Source organism: Chelonia mydas, chromosome 21, assembly GCF_015237465.2.
Source record: "Chelonia mydas isolate rCheMyd1 chromosome 21, rCheMyd1.pri.v2, whole genome shotgun sequence".
In the NCBI taxonomy this organism is placed as follows: domain Eukaryota; kingdom Metazoa; phylum Chordata; order Testudines; family Cheloniidae; genus Chelonia; species Chelonia mydas.
In genome coordinates, this window is record NC_051261.2 from 6,338,143 (window position 1) to 6,360,051 (window position 21,909).

General features: G+C 46.5%; 1 long non-coding RNA gene across 1 annotated transcript; it reads left to right on the forward strand.

The window, feature by feature from the left end:
* Positions 1-3,888: 3,888 nt before the first annotated feature.
* LOC122463465 lies at positions 3,889-18,753 on the forward strand. Its single transcript, XR_006286875.1, has 3 exons — positions 3,889-3,899; positions 7,313-7,320; positions 18,634-18,753. It is a non-coding gene; the product is annotated as an uncharacterized LOC122463465 (long non-coding RNA).
* Positions 18,754-21,909: the final 3,156 nt, after the last annotated feature.

The window sequence follows — 21,909 nt, forward strand, 5'->3', positions numbered from 1 at the left end:
TGGAATAAAAACGGGGCCAGCTTCAGAAGCATCTGGTGCTGACCACTGTCAAAGGCAGGATACCAAATTAGATGCACAGCTGCTCTGATCTGGTATAAATCTGCCAGGAGTAATATATGGAATTAAACAGCTCTTTACCTGTCATTCATTGCTGAGGAAAGATGCCTGTCTGAAACAGGTCTGCACTTGCAGTCATGCAATTGCTATTTCCAACAGCTGCCAACAAGAAGCCAAGTTTCATGTGATTTTTTTAAAAAAAGAATGAAAATACATACCACACATTGCTCAGTGCTTTGAGATCTATGGAGGAGTGCTACATAGCTAAGTATTATGAAAACAAAGGTTAAGTCGTGCGAATAGTACAAGCTGAAGTCCCAAAAAGAGCAAGAAATAGAAGGGTCACGTGGTTCAGTGAGAGGGGAGGGTCTCAGACCCAAGGCTTCAGCTCAAGAGGGAGCAACAACCCTGCTATTTTTAGCCCCACAGCCAGAGCCCCACAAGCCTCAGTCAATTGACCTGGGCTCAGAGACTCGGTGCCATGACTTTTTCTTTGCAGTGTAGACATACGCTTACCCCTTTGTGCCTTAATTCACGCGCCCTTTAGAAGGAGGAGGAGAATACCCTATCTGATGGGTCGAATTAGCTATTGATAAGGCACTTGAACTATAACTATACAGCAATCTCAAAGTTTTACCGTGTGTATTCCCATCTAAACGGCGGTCTCAGCACCAATTCATTCCTAAAGCATTAAACCCCTCCTAGGAAACTGACAGCGAGGCAGGTGCACAGTAGCTCAGGTTACAGTTCATCATTTACACATTAAGGGTGGCAACAATGAGTTACAGGCAATCTCCAATGGATTACAAATGCTTGATCCTGAGGATCTAAAATTAAATCCCTGTGAGCACTGCCTGAAGTCACCCCTCTAACCAGGGCTTCAGGAGCCCCAGAGAAAGGCTGGGGGCCAACACTAAGATCAAAGGACTTGGCAACAAGAGTACCTTGGATTCTGCCAGCACTTGGATAAGGACAGTGCCACTTGTCCTAAGTCATTGAGCCTTCTCTAGCTACAGCAGGCACATTCAAAGCTTCGGCACGGATTTTTTTGGCACTCTCGCCACAGTGTGATATGCCAGACCCTGGCAGCAGGCAAAGCTCCTACCCTTCCCCCTCACGGTGCCATAGCATTGTATTTCAATGGTGGCATTTATTTCTATATTACTATTAGTGAAAGGTGCTAGATGGACAGCCCTGGAGGAAACCAAAGTCCTCCTGTTGTCCATAGCATGGGCAGAAGCAGCTCCAGCTTCCACTCATCCTGCCCTGATGACATGCCCAAACCATGATCTGGGAGGGAGAGGAGTTCCATCTTCGTGACCCATGTAATCCCTGATGATCTCTGCAGAGAACCTCAGTGAAGCGGGTTTGTGGGGGAGTGGGTGTGTTGCGGCGGGCAGGAATCAATTGTGATATGGCACTTCCATACTAGGAAGTGCACAACTCCTCTAAACCAGGGGTTCTCAAACTGGGGGTCGGGACCCCTCAGGGGGTCGTGAGGTTATTACTGGGGGGGGGGGGTTGCATGTTGTCAGCCTCCACCCCAAACCTTGCTTAGCATCCAGCATTTATAATGGTGTTAAATATATTTTAAAAGTGATTTTAATTTATAAGGTGGGGGTTGCACTCAGAGGCTTGTTATGTGAAAGGGGTCACCAGTACAAAAGTTTGAGAACTACTGCTCTAAACAGTGTCTCACTGGCCAAACTGACTTTCAGTCACTACTTCAGAAGTGACCTAGAGGCAACAGGCTCCATCTAGAAACCCTTGGCCAAGGAAGCTACATTTTGAGAGGTCAGGAGGCTAGCGATAGCATTGACTTTGCTGCCATGGAACAAAACCTGGACCCATTCCCAAGCCTTAGCTGCCTGTTCATGGAGTTTCTGGATCAGCAGTCCCCGCAGAGGAGGCAGACTCCACCCCAAGGAAAGACAGACGAGCTTCGCGTAGCCCTTGGAGGATAAATGACAGGTCACTTCATCCAGGCGCGAAACAACAGCTTTTTATTACTTTAAAAATTCCTGCAGAAATGTTAAGACACCACCTCACCACTCTGCTGGCCTGGTTTAAAAACCAAAGGGAGTGCTGCTCACTCAGTGTCTGAGTGCATGAGAGAGGCTGGAGGGCAGTGGTTTTCAGTTTGGAGTGAAATATGCCTCAGGACATAAGATAACCTCTTACTAATGGGAGTTAGGAAGAACCTCCCTCCAGCTGCCCACGTGATTCGCATCTTCCTCTGATGCAGCTGGTACTGGCCACGGATAGGAACAACATGGGGGAAGATACTGGATTAGAACCACTGGTTTGCTCTGGTGTGGTAATATCCATGGAAAAGTTAGAGAGCAGAGCTACCAGTAACTGCAATGTTGATGTCACGCTGCACATCCTGCAACATTACACTGGCACGACATCCAGATGCGTACTTCCCCGGGGGAGGGGGAGGTTATTGCACAATCCGATCTGGCTCTGGGTCAGGATGTTTTTCTCAATATTCAGCCTAATTTTGTTCCTTTGAGTCATCCCTCCCAGCATGGATGGGCTTGGAAGGTTCTTCACTTCACTGAGTTGTGAAGGCCACCCTTCCCCCCAACTTGCTGGCATTCTCAGCAGCGAGGTCAAGAGCTGATGGGTCCATGAAGCCTTCCTTTCCTTCCCCACCACTAAAGGTAACGTCTGCAGAACAAGGTTGAAGCACATGAATGGGGTGAAGTGGGGGAGGGGAAGCGTGTACTGCCACCGCACGCATGCCCACCTGCCATGGATAGCTAGAGAACTTCTGTCTCCGGATCTCAGTTCCATAGCTGTCATCAGCGCACAAAGGAAAAGCATAAGAGACATTAGCATTGTGCTCAGTGAAAATACATACACTGTGATAACAGAAGATCTGACTCAATCTATAAATTCAGCCAACCTAAAGAGTAAAAGGCTCCTCTGCAGAACACACACGTTCTATTCTCAGATGACAGTGTGAAATAAAGACCATTGGGGGGGCAGGAGGAGCAAGAGATAAATATTGATGCCAAAAGTGAGGGGCACTGATATTTTTAAAGCATTCATCTTCGGTTATAAGCAGCTTCTCTTAGATTCTAACATATGCGGTATCCTTGGGAACCAAGGAATAGATCAGAAATCAGATGTGTCAACATTTATCAAACCTTCCGACTAACCAAACCCCACCAGTTCGTATAGGAACAGAGAATCTGCTATGCAGGGTCAAGGGCCAGCTCTGCATTCACTACTGTGTGTGTGTGTGTGTGTGTGTGTGTGTGTGTGTGTGTGTGTGTGTGTGTGTGTGTGTGTGTGTGTGTGTGTGTGTGTGTGTGTGTGTGTGTGTGTGTGTGTGTGTAGAGACCACCACTGAATTGAAAGGAAATTTTGCCTAAGGAATGCAGCCTATGTTATTGGTCTCTGTCTGAGGTTCTTCCTGGATCACTGGCCTATATCCGCAGCTTCAGAGGAAGATGAACAAAAGAAACCCAAAAGAAAACACACATTATATAGGTATAGCTAATGCGGCCATCACCATGGTGCCTTGGCATCAGGCACCAGGCCAGTTACGGAAATAACCCTTCCTGTCCCCTTTCCTTTCACAGTTTGAAGCATGTGATTAAATTATCCTTACTTTACTCCTGGCAGAAAACCAAAATCCAATAAAAATCCTCCAGCTTACACTATAAAGCAATGATAGAACTAGAAACAGCTCAAGAAAAAGGCAAAGTTACCACATGACCCACTTCCCACCCCCAGGGGAAAAATTCAGACATTTCCAACAAAACCAGCCTCTCTCCAAACAGGGGAGGTTTCCCCACCTGGAGCCACAATATAGCTGCTCAAAGAGTTCTGTCTACACATGATCAAGGGAACATCCCATTAGCCACTCTCACGGTAAAGACCGCTGCACTGTCTGCAAGAGATCTGTCTAGGCACTGCTTGCCTAATCTTGCTTGCCCAGTGAGGTTGCGATTGTGACCGGTGGTGGCATCACACATACTTTGGTCACTGGTGGCAGACATGGTCACCGGCCCCAAGAATATGAGGCAGTGTCTCCAATGTTAGCATCTGGAATAATGGATTTAAAACCATGACACTCTCTGTTCTACGCAATAGCATTGCATGTGCTCCCAGATAGACGAAAACAATGCTACCAGCCTGTGCCTGGATGAGAATAGTAACACAGCCAGTTTATTATTGTTTGTGTGATGGAAGCCCAACGAGGTCCCAGCCAAGATCAGGCACTGTACATATGCTTCTAGGAGGAGACACTGCCTGCCCCTAAGAGTTCACAGTCTCCACAGACAGAGGATGGGAATCAGGACAGAGGCACAGGGACTCGCCCAACGTCACACAGCTCAGTGGCAGAGCTGGACCAGAACCTATATCCCAGCCCAGCACCCACTGTAGCACATTGCCCCGGTTTACAGCTTTGGCTTATAAGACGGGCCTGTTACAAAAGCCCCAGGCACATGCACGATTTCAAAACTGTAATGGACATAACAAGGCATGAGTTAAAAGACATGAATCCTAGGAAATAAACTGAATACCTCCCCCACAGTCACATGCCTGCTGGCAAACACCTAAGAAAAGCCTGTACCTTGCCCTGAAAGTCAACAGATTCTAGTTCTGTTTGTCCAGCATGGAAATCTCACTATTGATGAGACGAGATGATGTAATAAGTTCCTTGTTCTGAAAAAAACACTGTACTGATCATGCAAGAACCATTTGCCTTCAAACAGACTCTAATGCTCCAGTGTGTCATAGATCCTATACTGCTAGTAGTCCACGTAGTCTCCTTGCTCATGTGGCAGGATCCATACTTTTGAACCAGAAGGATCAGAGTTCTAGCCCCATTGTGGCCAGCAGGTACTGAAGGGATGTGGCGTGCAGCACAGTAGCAATTGGGAAATTGCTCTGGGACTATGGATTTGTGAAAAGATTTAAAATTACTCCAGCGATGGGTGCCTTATAAAAGACATTAGAAAAGAGACAACATGCATGCCTCGTTTGCACACATCCTGGTGAGCGTACATGCTGAGCCTGGCAATCGCCCAGACGTATCTAGACATTTTTAAGGTACCAGCTACTGTGCTATCCCAGTGCCAAACGGGCAACACCCTGTGGGTTTGCCAGAGTACTGTGAGATGCATTCCACAAACAGGGGAGATGAGAACAGCTCAGTCAATCAAACCATAGCACTGAAAGGCCCATCTGCCGCTTGTGATGGTGAAGCCAAAGCAACGGTGGGAGAGAAAACACGCCACGTCCCTGTGCCTGACCCAAACGTCCTCACAGCCCACAGAAGCCATTTCCAGAGTCTGACATCCTATCCGGGCCACGCCAGGACGGGAGCAACAGACCGAAGGGTAATTCCCTTGTCACTTGTGGTGGAAACCGGAGAAGCCTCCCTGGCAGCAAAGGAGCTGGAATGGCTTTTTCCTGCCATGGAGCAGCGACATCAGGCTACTTCAGCCTGACTGAACATCATTTTACCTTTCAATATCTCGGTCATTTGTCAGGGTTAACAGATTTCACACGCTCAACCAGAAGTTGTACAGTAAACCACCGTCAGTCCAGCCCTGCCTCCTAAAACCACCTCTTACTCTGCCTGCCTCTGCGGCTTCGTGGCCCAGGAAATTTACCACCCGCTCTCGTTCAGCTCCCAGCCTGGAACTGAAGCTGTATCGCCACCTGCTGTACAATGAGAACTGGCTCGGGGGCAGCGGCAGAGGTTGGGGCCAGTGACAACAGATCCCATCAAAATATTTTTTCATAGTTTTAAAATATAAATTCCCCACTCCCTCTCTTCTGTTTGTAATAAGCCTTGGGGTCTTAAAAGTGATTCCTTTCCCTTCCAGGAAACACTTCTCCCATCCCCTTGCACACACATTCCTTTGTTATCCGAGGGTTATTCTTCAGTGATGGGGACAGGTACTGGGTTGGTACTGTAGGGTTTATTTATTTAGGATCTAATCCCAAGCCCACTGAATTCAATGGAGAAAGACGCCCACTGACTTATTAAGAGGCTGACCCATAGCCCATTTAAAATTTGTTTTTTTTAAATCTCAAAATCACCAAATACTAAGAATATGGGCTTTGCAAAGCGATCAAGGTAACATTTAACTCAAGGTCTCTTACTTACATGCTTCTAAATAAATTCTCTCATTCATTCCTGTGCCGCTTTACCCCAACTCTCAGACTCTTTTCAATCCCTTTCATGCACTTAACACCCCCCGACACATGCACACACACACAGGTCCTTGCCCTATTTTCCTCAGCTATAAGCCCACACTCTGCGCTATGTATAATCTACCGTGTGGACACCACCTTCATCAGCACTGGTATGGTACTGAATCCTTTCTACTCATCCTAGGCTTTTTCTAATGGTGGAATCTAGTATTTATATTCCAGTAGTACCCAGAGGCCCCAGTCAGAATCAGGGCCCCATTGCGGCAGATGCTGGACAAACACACAATAAAAGCCATCCACTGCTCCAAAGAGTTTGCAGTCTATACTTGGGGCATGATGGGATGTTCATGGGGTTGGGTGAATTGTACCACTTTGTTGTTCTGGTTACATCCCTCAAAACAGAGCCTTTGGTCACACCATCCTTTTACATTTCCTTGGACACAACAGAAAGTCAACCATACCAACCGCTGTGGGTTAAAATGGTATTCCAATAAACTAATGAGTTGACAGAAAATGCCAACATCTAATAATAATCCCAAAGATGATTAGGGAAAGGCACGGTGTTTACGAGGCTAGTAACAATATATTCCCTTCCTACAGCATCATTCACCCCCAAAGGATTCCAAAGCACTGTACAATTTACAGATCAGACCACTGAAATGCAGCCACCTCTGGGGTAGGAGGCTGGCAATCATCTCACACATTTTACAACAGCAGACAGAGGGCAAGTCTGAGACCAGGACAACTCCCTGCCCCCCCTCTTATGGAAAGTGCCATGGGGTTGTTAGCACCCACTCAGACTAGAAAGAGTTCAGTGGGATTTTAGCTGGCCACGCTATCAGAAAGCAAGATTCCCCTTCAATTCCAGCCCCTTGCTCGAGACACGAGGCTTGAATAAATGGAGAGGAGAAGCAGGTCCCCAAAATCATATCTTACCTAATGTCAGGTGTATGGTTAAAACTCCTGGAGAGCTGTGGCTGTTGGAAACTGTGGGTAGTTACAGGATACCCCCATCACTCTGCACAGACGCTGGCTGCGTGCTCTATAGAAGGGAGGTGCTAGACAGGAACAGCAAACTAGGTATCCTCTGAACATAGGGGTATGTAAGGTGATAAGCATGGGGACGGGGAGTGAGACGCTCTCAGGGCCTTCTAGTCGTGCAAGTACTCAAAAAATAAGGAGTAAGCTGAGCACCGGCAAACTCAGGGCCCAGGGCACAGCACAGACTCCTGCACTGAGGGTGCTGAGGCATTCCCTGTTTACCTGAAGGACTCATGGTGCAGATAGCAGGAGTGTGGAATAAAGGTTCCTACCACACAACAGGGGTCAGTCTGCATGGACCTCAAAAGGGTGGCTGAGGATTCTGGGGAGGAGCTGATTCAGGGCTGTTTGAAGAGCTCGGGTGGCCTAGAGTAAGGCCAGCAGATGGCAGCAAAATAAACAGTTAGACTAGTGTAATGTTAGGTAACCCCATGCACTTCCATAATTCACTCTTCATTAAGAGCCTCTGTTATGGCATGAGAGCTGGCAATTAGAAACATTAATGCAGATTTATAAGCCATGTCAATGACTCCCACCTCTGTTGTTTTGTGAAACCACATTCCCTTCCCCGTCAATTATATGCCAGTTGATCACTTAATTTTTGATTTGAGAGATTCCATGAAATAAGAAGGCTATTCGAGTGGAGGGAAGACACTTGCGGCCAGGTTTTCACCCGGGCTGAGCACCCAGCAGCTCCCATTGAAAACAGAGAAGTTCTCCCCTCGTACTCCTGGAGAACAGCTGTGCTCACGGGTGCAAAGATCTCTTGAAAATCTTGCCATGCAATAGCAACCAAGAGCTCTTGGGATGCATGACAATTCTCACTCACACACTGAAGACTGTCTTAACTCCTTTAAAAAGGTATTTTTTTGAGATCTCTAGGCTCTACTATAATACAAAAATTACTAGTACTGTACTTATTTTCATGGTCACTTCTCGCCACTAGAGGACAGTGCCGTATTAGGGAGCTTTCTACAAGATGCCATATCATGGCCCGGCCCTGGCAGATCGTGATACAGGCTTAATTTTGTCTAAACCCATTAGGTTCTATTTTCATTTAACTGAGACCGACTTGAAGTGATCATTTGTAACACCTTTTTAATACGGTACAGTCCTCAAAGCATCATCCCTAAACTGAATCTGACACAGTGAACAGACTCACTGCCAATGTAAACAGCAGTCAGTGACCTTATAGCCTAGAACAGAAGAGTGGGATGGGAGGGGGCAGAGGATATATCCAGCAGTTTCTGATTCCAAGGGATTCCTTCTTTCATATATTCCATCCAGCTATGTGCTCAAAGGGCCAGATCCTGCCCAGTGAAGTGGGAGTTTTCAGTGGGAGCAGGATCAGGACCTACTGCTCAATATGAACTTTATGATCAGTGATATCTTACAAACTGACATGGACCTTTGTGTCTCAGCCCCCTAGCTCATGTAGGCACGGCCTAGTTAATGCACCCCTTTTTAGTTTTATTTCATTAACATCACTGCAGGCATTCAGTTTTTCAGGGCTGCCTTTCATATTGTGTTTGGGAGAAAACATTTAACAGCCACACAGAAAGGGGGTTCCAACCCAGCCATAGGATCCCTTAGTCATACTGCATTTCTTCGCCACTGCATTAGACTGTAAACTCTTTGGGACGGAGGTTCTGGGTCGAATTCTCTGCTGATGTAAATTGGTGCATCACCACTCAAGACAACAGAGCTCCAGCAATTTGCATCCACAGAGAACCTGGACCTCTGTTATTTGGCACCTTTAAGCTACTGTGCAGAGGCATGTACACTTAAAGCCAGGCCACATATACACATAGAAGATTACCATGGCTATCATTTCAAACACAAGGATGATTGCAGTTGGTTGTTCTTCTTCCATCTCTCAGTATCCAACAAAAGCCAGAGGGGACAGCAAAGGGAGCACCATGATTAAAAATTTTTTTAAAAAAAATCAGTAATTAGAATTAGGGTCTGGCAATCTGCTTTGCTGAAACTAGACATGGACTTGAATCTTCACCAAGAATTCCAAGTGAACCACTCCTGATGTCTTGCTCAGTGCTTCACCGCTTCTGCTGCCATACTTCCCCCAGAAACACATGCAACAAAAATGAAGGGGGAAAAAGTTCACTGAACTCTTCCCAGCCTCAGAAAAGGTTCATTTCAAGCTTTTGGTAGAATTTTGGACTGGTTAATGCTGGAGAACAATAGCTTTTCAAATCTTTCTGGAGCTGCCATTTTAACTTTTGGTGAAGGACAAACTTGTCAGAGCAATAAACAGCTAAGAAGCCCCCAAAGTTGTATTATTTTCTGTTCACCAGCCAAATAAGGGTAACTGCTGGAGACCATTATGTTCCCTGGCTTGACTTTCAATAAGCAAGCCTCTTCCCTCTTAATTTGCTTGGAAGTTCAATGAATATTTAGTGCCACTCTGGGGGAAAACAAAGCATCAAGAAATGAATGGTTACTGCAGGATCATTTAACCCCAATTACTAGGCTCTCTTCTTACCTGGTGCTGCAGAAGAAAGTCAAGAGAGAAAGAAAAACAGCTGTCCAGGAGATGGCCAGGAAGAAGGTTATTTTACCAGATAATTGGGAGTAATAAATTTTGGGGGCACTCTGATCAGGGGTTTTGTCCAGGCTTATTTCCACTTTTCAACAATATAAAACATAAGATGTGGGCGACTCCTTTGGGAAATATAAAAAAATGTGCCCTCCGAACAATAAAAACGATTTATAAATCTCATCTTCCCATTGAATAGTGTCTAATTTAGTGCAGGAAATTTAGCCTAGTCGCTAGAGCAGGGCATGGGGACTCAGGACTCCTGGTTCTATTCCTGCTTCTGCCACAAAGTGATTTGGGGCAAGATGCTTAGGGCCAGATATTCAAAGGTATTTAAGTGCATGACAATGACGACAGGTGCCTAACTCCCACTCTGTGCTTCCCTCCCCATTTGTAAAATAGAGGCAACACCTTCCTGAAAGGTTTAACTGATTCACCGTAAACACTATGAGATGCGAAAGGGCCTGTGGAGTGAAGAACGTTGTTATTATTCAGGATGAGACATTGCTGAAGGTGGTGACTTGGGTTATCGACCAGACATGCACCATTTAATGCTTGTGCCAGTCAGCTGAGTCATGCACCCGGCAAGGAGAAGGTATCGTATTTAAAGAGATACAACCTCTTCTGGCCCCTTGGTAGTGGCTCAACCATTAGAGAGTAGGGAGCTTGCTTCTGATACCTCCTGACGAACAGCGAGAAGAGTGGCCCAGAGCTGCTTCAGAACTCCAGCTGGACAGCGGCTCCATGGAAGGAGCGGTCTCCCAGTATCTGTTGGTGAGCTAGGGGAATTAGCCAGGCCTCGCTGCATGTCTGTTATGTGATCGTTGAGGGGCATTTGGGTCAGAATTCAGTATTAAGTCTGGGGGCAATCAAACCTGATTATCCTGGTTGGGTAACCAAAGGGCAAGAGAACTGCACCAAATGTGCCTGGGGCAAGGGGTCACCCTCAAGAAACCCACAGCTGCTGGCACAGTTGGGTAGCGGGGCCTGGACAAACCAGAAACAGAGGCAGAATGGTGCTCCTGCTTCCTGATGGGAATCTTCCAAGGTGGGAGTTTGAGCTAGTCTGATTTGTTAAGGTTTCAGAAGGAAGCCCTATATAACTGAACCCAGCTCTCCTTGCTACCAAAAACACCCAGCAGAACGGCTCCGAATAGCTCGCAATGGACTTGTGACCCGCATGAATACTCGATACTTGTTCACTAATTGTTCTCTGCTCACTTAGCACAAGAGCTCATTAGTGCCTCAGCCCAGGGGATTACTGCTCCCCAGGGCAATTAACATCATGGAGGTTGCGTTTCCAGTGGGGCTCTGCATTCTGACACCAAAGTAGCATGAATTTTGAAATCCAGAGCAGTCATTCGTCAAGGGATCTGCGACTGAGTTGCCCATTACAGAACGCAAAAAGAAAAGGAGGACTTGTGGCACCTTAGAGACTAATAAATTTGTTAGTCTCTAAGGTGCCACAAGTCCTCCTTTTCTTTTTGCGAATACAGACTAACACGGCTGCCACTCTGAAACCTGCCATTACAGAACCTCACCCAAGAACAACAGACATGAACTCCTATCTCACCTTTTAGCCACGCACCTCAGATCAGTTGTTAGCCAGTTAATTCCAAGACTTAAATATTACTTGCCCTGTTTCAGAGGTAAGTGATCTAACTTTTCATCCCAAGGCACTTCAAAAGACTATATAAATAAAAGTCACATCACCCATCACTGAAAGGGCAGCAACCCCTGGTGTGAGACCTAGCAGCTGCATAACAGCACATAGCAACACTATACAACAGCTTAGGACAGAGGGTGAAGTTATCTTACAAAAAAATGTAGGGGAAATTGAATGAAATTCTGCTTCCCTACTTTACCCAAATTGGGATTTAGCCAGGGCACCAGGATAATACACCCTGCTATTACATAAAATTCCATGGGATTTTTAGTGACCAGAGATGTACTTTCATTTTATTATGCACATGAAAGTCAATCTCCTGATATCATGCTAGTGATATTGGTTCACCACTGACTCAGGTGCGGGGAAGGGAAGACTACCACTCAATCACCAATACCTTCAGGTACAGAGAGGTGTTCCTTGCAGGAGGTCTCCCATCCTAAAATGGATTTTGCTATATGCTGCTTAGCTTGTGGGGGGCAGGCTACAATTTTACAAAAATCATTCACATACAAAGACTTAAAATAAATAGGGTTCAATCATCGTAGTCAATGAAAAGTTCTGAAAAATCCACTGTCACTGTACAGCAGGCATGACCAAAATGCACCCCAGATATGGCCCACGGCGATTTGCGAGACTGCCCACAGCCCTCCCTCACCTTAAACAAACCAACCAATCAATCAAAGGAATAAGAAAAGGAGTACTTGTGGCACCTTAGAGACTAACCAATTTATTTGATCATAAGCTTTCGTGAGCTACAACTCACTTCATCGGATGCATATGCACCCGATGAAGTGAGCTGTAGCTCAGGAAAGCTTATGCTCAAATAAATTGGTTAGTCTCTAAGGTGCCACAAGTACTCCTTTTCTTTTTGTGAATACAGACTAACACAGCTGTTACTCTGAAACCAATCAAAGGAATAGGCCACTGAGAAAACAGGCCCCAGCACAAAGGTGAATGAAGCAAGAGAGATTAAGTGACTTGCCCAAGGTCACACAGTAAATCTGTGGAAGAGCCAGTAATAGAACCAAAGAGTCACTTACTCCAGCAGCAGTGAGGAAAGGAGTGTGGGTCAGTAGATGGGGCACCAGCCTACATATTTGGATTTCCCAGTGTTGCTTGTGACCTTGAGCAAGTTACTCAAACTCTACGCATTGGCTTCCTCATCTGTAAAATGGGGTAACACCTTTGCAATTTGCTTGGAGATCTACAGATGAGAAGTTCTATATAAGCTTCATTACCACCCCCACTAGCAGCCAATTAGCTTTATATTTCACACATTAACAACCAGTTCAACTTAATAACAACAGGTATTATTAAAAGGAAACAAACCAAGTGGATGGAAGTGAAGTAGCTTTTGTTAAGAGGGATCACAGTTGACTTAGGTCATAGGCTAGTGATCAAGGCTTTCATATTTCCACTCCCGCTAAGTTTGGCCCTCAGTCAAGTTACAAACTCTGCTGCAATTTTTGTTTTTGTTTTTAATCTCAAGATGAAGTTGTCGGAGTAAAAAAAAGAAAAAAAAAGTTGAATTAAATCTCTTTTCAGGAACATGAATCTCTCTGAAACCTAATAACCAGCTCCCAGCACTCTCCCTTCCTACAATTACAGTGAGTTCACATCAAAGCCTCACCTCCCTGCCACTGAAGTAAACGGGCTGGGGGGGCGAGGGCGGGTATTGCTTAAGATGGAGACTCACTCCGGTGTAAAATTAATTAGTTTTAGGGAAGAAGACAGGATATTGCTCTCATGTCAGCAGGTTGGGATATTAGCTGAACTGAACTGTGTGAAGCTTCAGGGACTCTCTGCAACTTCTCAAATAATCCCTGGCTTGTTTGTTTCAGTCAGTATATATTTTGGAGGATTGCTTTCAACTCTTGGCGTGTATTTCGATCTTAAACAAATTTGAACGACAGAAGCAGGCGAAGAGGAGAGGCCAAAGCATTCTGTAGGCTGCTCCCTGCAATGCCATATGGCTCATTGTCTGAGGAAGTTAGTACCTATCCTAACATGGAACAAAGGACCAAGCAAGGCCCCGATCTTACAAAGATTTACACACATGCTTAACTTCATGCACTGTGAGTAGTCCCATTGAAGTCAATGTGACTGCTCCCATAGATTCATGGATTCCATGGCCAGAAGTGATCATCTAGTCCAGTGGCTCTCAACCTTTCCAGACTACTGTACCCCTTTCAGAAGTCTGATTTGTCTTGCATACCCCCAAATTTCACCTCACTTAAAAACTACTTGCTTACAAAAATATACAAAAGTGGCACAGCACACTATTACCAAAAAATTGCTGACTCTCTCATTTTTACCATATAATTATAAAATCAATTGGAATATACATATTGTACTTACATTTCAGTGTATAGTACACAGAGCCGTATAAACGAGTCGTTGTCTGCATGAAATCTTAGTTAGTGGGGACTTCGCTAGTGCTTTTCACGTAGCCTCTTGTAAAATTAGGAAATATCTCAATGAGTTGATGTACCCCCTAGAAAACCTCTGAGTAACCCTAGGGGTACACATCTCCCTGGTCGAGAACCATTGATCTTGTCTGACCCCCTATGTAACCCAGGCCATAGAACTTCCCCAAAATCATTCCCAGAGTATATCATTTAGAAAAAAACACCAACCTAAATGTAGAAATTGTCAGTGACTGAGAATCCACCATGACGCTTGGTCAATTGCATGGGCGCTGACTCCATGGGTGTTCCAGCGGGTGTTTAGAACCCACCGGCAGCCAAGCTCCCCCCAACAGCTGTTCTGCGGCAAACAGGAGAGGCTGGGAGGGAGGAGGAGGACTGGGGACGGGGCATGCTGGGGCAGGGATGGGTCTTGGAGAAAGGGGTGGAGCGGGGGCGGGCCTGGGTCGGAGGGGGCGGGGTTGAGAGGAATTCAGCACCTATAGTCAATTGTTCCAATGGTTAGTTACCTTCACAGTTAGAAATTTACACCATGTAAATTAACAAAATTAGAACATGCTTAAGCATGGGGGGCGCGGAGGGATAGCTCGGTGGTTTGAGCATTGGCCTGCTAAACCCAGGGTTGTGAGTTCAATCCTTGAGGGGGCCATGTAGGGATCTGGGGCAAAAATTGGGGATTGGCCCTGCTTTGAGCATGGGGTTGGACTAGATGACCTCCTGAGGTCCCTTCCAACCCTGATATTCTAGGATTTGCAGGATCAGGACCCTTATTCTATCCACTGTAACATGCTTGTAAAGTGTGTCACGGACAGTCCCCTCAACCTCATCCTTTGTGAGACAGCCACCATAGTCACTTGCTACTGCAGGCAGCTACTAGACCAAAGACTAGCTCTGAAGTCCCCTCAAAAACTGGTAGAAATGCCATAGGATGCAGGCCAGATCCCTTTCCATGGGCTTTGGATCAGGCCCTTAGCTCAGGAGCCAAAGGTTGGTGCTGCAGAGCTGATAGTCCCAGGCTCAAACCCTGTTGATATTTCCAATGCAGTGTCTCGATACCAGTCCCTTTTAAGGGGCTTTGTTTCAACTCCAGCGAGGCACTAACATTTAAACAGCAAAGGCTAAGTAAAAACCCAACCATGCCCCTGTGAATAGCAGTGAATTCTGAGAGTTTCAAAATTGCCCAGGAAGGGAATTGGCCTCTGGCTAATCACCAGTAATATCACTAATCACAGGTTACGTCAGGGAGCGATGTTTTTACCCCCTCATCTCTGGTTTCCTTCCAGGCATAATCCCAGCATGATTAGTTTATGGAGGACATAAAATTAAATTTATTTGTAAATCCTATCAACAAAGCTAACAAGCCAGGGGACCCTGGGTCCCTGAGGCAGAAGGGATGGGCTCAGTTCTCCTTGTTTTGTTTGGATGAATGCGAACGGGCTTAAGAGCAGCTTTCATGTTTCCTTCTGATATGGCAGTTAGCTGTAAATCTCCCCCCTCATTGAAACTGCACCAGCTCTCACCTCCCTGCCCAAGGTGAGGTGCTTGAATTAAACCTCTGGATGGAATTAGATACCTCAATATTGGTATGAATGGCATATGAGGCAGCCTGGAGTTTCTACACAGCACATGGCTAGCCGCTCAGCTCCTCATTTAAGGACTGATCTTGCACTTGCTGAAATCAATGGAAGAGCTCTTCAGTGGGGGCAGGATCACAACCAGGCTCTCCATGCCCGTTAAGGATCATCTAAGAAATCCAAGCAGATCCTATACAGGTTTTGATGGACCAGAACGAGAACCGTGGTTGCAAATCCCCACCCTTGTCTGGATACAACAGAGACATAGTTGAGCAGTTGAGGTTTTGAGAATTTTGTTTTTGGGGGGAATGGGGCGGGGGAGAAAGCAAAACTAAGTATAGACCTCTCTGGATTCTTCCACTTCCCATTGCGGCAGCTAAAATGAAAACATCTGACTGTACAAAACCACCAGAGCTTGGAGATAGAAGAGACCAGATCATCATGTTGCTGCTTGCCGCAGCGACTCCCACACTCCCATGCTCACAGGGGACACTTTGTTCTAAACAAAAAGATCCTCTGGTGCTTGACCTGCACGTAGATTTCGTTCATTTTCTGGAAGATCCATGCTGAGTGAGATAGGGAGGCCAATGCAGAAACTGCTGATTTCAGTCTATGGTTTCCTTACCAGCAGGGTCTTACTACAAACTGCGATTGGCTTGAATGATGAAATGATCATCCATTACAGCCAAGAACACCAGGCTGCAAATCACTTACACTGAGAGTGATCAAGGATGCATGTGGGAGTTTCCAAAATGTCATTATATCCTGACACATGGGGCGATGATGCCCATTTACAAGGACACAACATGCCCTAAAAGTCACTCAAATCTATTTTGCAAACACATATGGAAGCAGCTTTTAAAAGTGCCTTGGTAATTGGGACTGTATATGCAGGGAAGATCCATATCTACGTGTAAAATACTGTTCAAAGTTACCAGATACCCGAACCAATTACACCACGGTTCAGAACAAAACAGTTACCAAGTTCAATTTCCTAAATCCAAGACATGCCTGGGAAACACTGCTCTCTCTGTCTCCGGGACTTCCCTTTTCTTTTACATCTTTTACACAAATCACTGTGATTGCTCAATACTCTGGTTTTATGAACACCTTAGACAAATGAGTTTTATGAATCAAAGCAATGAAGCATCCTAAACTACAGCAGTGGTCTCTGTTCTGATTCATGAGGTCACAGGGAGGTCCCAAAGCACTTTACAAAAGAGAGGCATTATCCCCACTCATGGAATTTCAGTGGGATTTGGATACCCCATTCCTTGAAAATTGCAGCCAGAAAGTTTAAGTGAAGTACCCGAGGCCACAGAGAGAATCAATGGGAGAAGGGTCTTACTACAAACTGCGTCCCCCCAACACTAGCCATTAGATCATGCTGTCTTATTTTAACATATGGTAATTCATGGATTTAGATAGCGAAGGAATACTCATGTGGACTATAATGTATTATCTAAGGTTAGATGAGCCAGCCTGGGGAGTAGAATAACTGAACTGACCCTTCTGTTGGAAGTGGCGTTGATCCTGAATTCTGAACCACTTTGGTTGACTCACCCCCACTCCTGAGTTTTGAACCCCCTGCAGGTCACTGGTTCTGACCAGGACTGGAGAGAGAAGGACAAGAATCCTTCAAGGAAAGCTATTCTTGTGGTGTTGCCAAGCTGGGAGAAGCAGGAAGCACTAGAAATCTCATGATGTAATCCATCCCCATGAAGATTCAGCCTGGTTTCCAGTGGGTTTGGAGAAGACCCTGGATACCTGGGGGTGTTTTCTGAACCAAACTACCAAGAGTCACCCATCTCTAGACACCGCAGTAAGTGTGCCCAATCCCTGCTAACCACTTATAGTGAGAGCCAGCCCTGCTGCTACGGAGTGTGTGTGTGGCCAAGAAGCCACCCTGGTGGGGCAGGGCAGGATGGCTCAGATAGAGCAGGAGGAAATGCATCCCTGGGCGCCTTTTGCTTCTACAGCTGCGTCTGCCCTAGAGGCCTCACCATAGCTTGCAGACCACACTATCTTGGAGCTAGGGTGCACCATCCAAGGACAGACTTTCCATGGTGGGAATCCTACCCTGCAACCACACTACCCCACTCTCCCAGCCTGGGGCCGGATTTGCCTGTAACTTGTGACAGAGCGCACAGCACACCATGCATCCTACGGAAGGCAATACCCTTGATCCCTACCTGCGTCCATTCAGAGGGCTGGCAGATCCCTTCCCGCAAAGCCTGCTACAGCTCAGTGTCTCAGACTGTTTTCAGGGTGCTGAGTGGCAGACAATCTGAACCTCCACTCGTCTGGGTCATTGCATGGGGGAGACCCACTGCCACTTACTTAGAAGGCCGACAACCTGCTGGCTGCTGCCTCTTCCACAACAGCTTGCTGTTCCTCATCACCAGGACATGAAAAGAGAGGAACCCCCCAGCGCCGCTCAGTGCCTGCTCCTGCAGTGTCACATGGACGGTACCGATGCCTAGCAATAATTCTTGCCTGACTATGGGACCCTGCCCATCCATCTCCCTGGACCAGCCAGTATGCTGCAAGGCACAAATGTGGCATATCCCAGTTTCTCCTTCTAGGTGTCTCATGGTGGGAGAGGACTGAAGGCGTTAGCAGCTCTCTCTCAGGTTCCAGGCCTGCTCCCGCTGAAGGGAACGAGACGCGGGAACACATCCGAGCTCGTGTTCGGTACAGGACAAAGGAGAGCAGATGGGGCATAAGGCCCTGGTTAAGGATTAGCAGCTATTATCCTCACATTACTTTCCCCAACAGGATGCTGCTTGGGTGTTAACGGAGCCGCTACAGAAAAGGTTTTGCCACTTACATGTGAGCACTCGGCAGCCCAAGGGGGTTGAAGAGGCGGGTGCCTGTCGGATGCCGGTTGCAATCCAGCCCTGCAGCAGCAACGGCAGCTCTGCAGCCTGTGTACATTAAGTTTGGTGGCCTGAGTCCAGCTCCTAGTAGGGCAGGTGAGAAGCCGCCCTCACAACAGCTCCTTCCATCCAATCCCGCGGCTGGTATTCGCAGGGGAAGGATGCCCCTAGAGGTTGCTCTCTCTGAGTGACAGCCAAGTCTGGCCAGACCTTATCTTGCTTGCAGGGCTGAATGTTGTGCGGTAGCAAGGGTGACCAAATGTGCCAATTTCATAGGGATAGTCCGGATATTCAGGGATTTTTCTTATATGGGTACCTAATACCCCCTGCGCTCTGTCCTGACTTTTCATACTTGCTGTCTGATCACCCTAGCGGTAGCGAAGATTCCTAAATCACTCTGGTGCTTAGTTCCTACAGTAGCTTGTGTGGTAAAGATGCAGCAATTACCTAGGGTAAACAACAGCTGCAACAGGGAGTAATTGTAGGAAATGATCTGCCTTGCCTTATGTCTCCTTGTACTTGGAAGATATCCTATGGCCACAGCCTTCCATCTAATCAGGCAAACAGCAAGGCTCTCTGCTCTAAAATTAAGGGCCATCGTGAAGGGAGGAGATGGCCCAGTGGGCCCCGTGTATCCTGAGAGATGTGCACACATTGAGAGGAAGACACACTTCGTGTGAGAAGAAGATAAAATTATTCCACTAACGTCGGTGGTCTATTAAAGCTCTTGAATCAAACCATTTGAATCAAGCCTGCAATAATGCTCTCTACTTGGGTTTATTTTGTCTCCTTGCCCACGTCAGGTACGCTGAAAGGGAACAACAAGGGATGAGAGGTTATTTGACCAGGCTAAGTGAAATCGCACTTTTCATTAAACAGCCTTGGACTATTGTAGAAAAGCCCCCCTAAGGTACACAAGCCAGATCTAAATTCAGCCACAATCTTGCTGCTGTCTAGGTCTCTCTTGTGCAGCCGACTAGAAATACTGCAGCACTTCATCTAAAATGGAGGTTGTTAGTGCATTAAAGAAGACAATAGTGAATCAGTTCCAAGACTCTCTCTCTCCCCAAGTTATTTATTTTGATATTAAATCCCATCCATTTTACTCCAAAAGTCCTTCTCCAAAGAACTGGTGAAGGCATATTGTTGTTCCTTAGATGACAGCCATTAACAGGTTGCCAATGAGGGAACAGAAATAATAACATGTGACCAATTGCACCCCACAAATTCCTTAAGTAAATGATTTCCAGCCTGTTCACTACAGTTATTCATTTAAAATAGTTGTTAGATGCCTGCCCAGTGCATCACCCAAAAGCCAGCCTTCTCTGAGGGGGGGGAGATCCTTTCTGGTGTATTTTATTTAAGCCACCCTATCACATTCTGCAGCCACGTTTTATGATATATCCAATGTTACCAACCGTGGCTCATGGTATTTGGAGTTTTTCCTGAAATTCACAGGACTTCAGGACCTGGGCCTATGTGAGAATCTCAGATTTCAATCGAAAAGGTTTCTAGCCCTCCCAGTTGCAGAAAAAAGCTCAAAAATCTGATTTAAGGGGTAACCTCATGGCTCAGAAACCAAGAGGCAAAGAAGAACCCAAATCAATTTTTTTTCAGTCCTATGATTTAAGCCAGTCTCACCGTCATCACCTGTATTCCAGTAGCGCCTCCGGGAGCCAGTCATGGACCAGAACCCCATTGTGCTAGGTGCTGTACAAACTCACGGGGGGAAAAAAGAGATAGATTGTAAGGTCTTTGGGGCAGGGACGAAGTATAAAACAAGAGACAGCTGGCGGGAAGAGATAGAGGATAGAAACACCACAAATAAGATCATATTGGGGGCAGCATGACGGACAGCGGCCTCCGGCCACCAGCAGCCTGACCCTTCTCAAGTCTCATGACTTTTTGGGAACCCGGGGCTGACCCGACTATACACGGAACAGAAAATATTCAGTTGCAAAGCCTTGAATCTGCAGCCATTGACGATTGTGCCGATCAGGGCAAGCAACGCCTCTCATTATTCATTTTCTTTTAAAAGGGGGGGTAATTGTGGGGATTGCCTCTAAAGCACCACAGTCCTGATTGATGGCAAATGCTGCCATGGCTGTCAGAGCCCACTGCCTTGCACTGAAGAAGGGCAATCAATCCGAGGGAGAGCGAGTGGACAGAGCAGCCCTGGAGCTCATGGGAGGTTTCATTTTGTTCCCCCTTGACATTTCCAGTTAAAAACAGATTTAAAATTTGCATGTTCCTCTCACCCAGCAGGAGAAGGAAAACAAACAGTCCCGCCTCCCACCCCCCAGCAGCAGGCATAAGATTGCCTGTTGCAGGAGCCAGGAACCCAGTACTGCATGCAGTACAAGAATGCAGGTGCTAGAATGTGACGCATCCCGTATGGGGTTATGCCTTAGCCTGCCGTGAGCTCCAAGGCGGCAACCAACCCCTGCACACCTCCAGTGCTCTCAGGGGGGCTCTGCATGGTTCCGTCCCTGTGCTTCCGATTTCAGGACTGGAGCTCAAGAATTGTTTATGCTGGTTTAACACAAGTTTCCTGGCTAGAACGTCCAACCCTTGTTATCCGTATTGCAGTACCACCATGGAGCCCTAGTCATGGAGCAGGACCCCACTGTGCCAAGTACAAACAGAACAAAAAGATGGTCCCCGCTCAGAGAACTTACTTCATTCCCCCTCAATATATGTCAAACTGGCCCAAACTGGCCACTGACTTTCTCCATTGCCTGCTGAGTTTAAGACAATACTAGCTGTCCATCCAGCTGCTAATGCTTTTCACGCCAGAGCTAGCCCAGCACATATTTCTCGCTACACCCCGGCAGGAAGAGACAAGAACGAAATGATTTCTTTCCAGTCTTGGAGTGTAATTTTTTTTTTTATTGATTGTTAAATTGTAAATGCTCTGGATGTGGCTGGTTTTAAATCCTAATGGTTCTAGCAAAGCAAGCGAGGCAAAGGGGAGAAAATGAGCTGTTTCATGGATACCAAAACCTCCCAGCATCACGGATGATGCAAGGAAGAGGCAGTGTAAATAACAGCAAGAGCCTAAGGTTGATAGACAAGTAATTTTCTATTTTCCAGATGCCAGTCTGTTCAATTTTTCCTCTGGCCGTTGCTTCTATTATGCAAAAACTTTTCAAAATATCTGCATCAAGCTAAGGGCTGCCGTAGAACACCGAGAGAAGAGAAAAACGCGATAGAGCTATTAGGCTGTAATAATGTCCTGGCGTCAGGTTCATTTTATTCTCCAGGGAAGTGCCTCAGTACTATTTATGTGACCGCAAACAGTTTTACAACCCATCTTACTGCTGGTTCAGCAGGAATACAAACAAGCTGAAGCCACACAACTGTAATTCAGCTCCTTGTTTTTCCTCCTCTGTCACTTCCTCTTTTGCTATGCGCCACATCACCCTCTGTCCCATCACACAGGCTTCCAGAACATCCAACCGCACTTTTGTCCTCCCCTCGCCTCCAGGCTGACACCAGCTCCTGCAGCTTCTTCCTCTGCCACAAC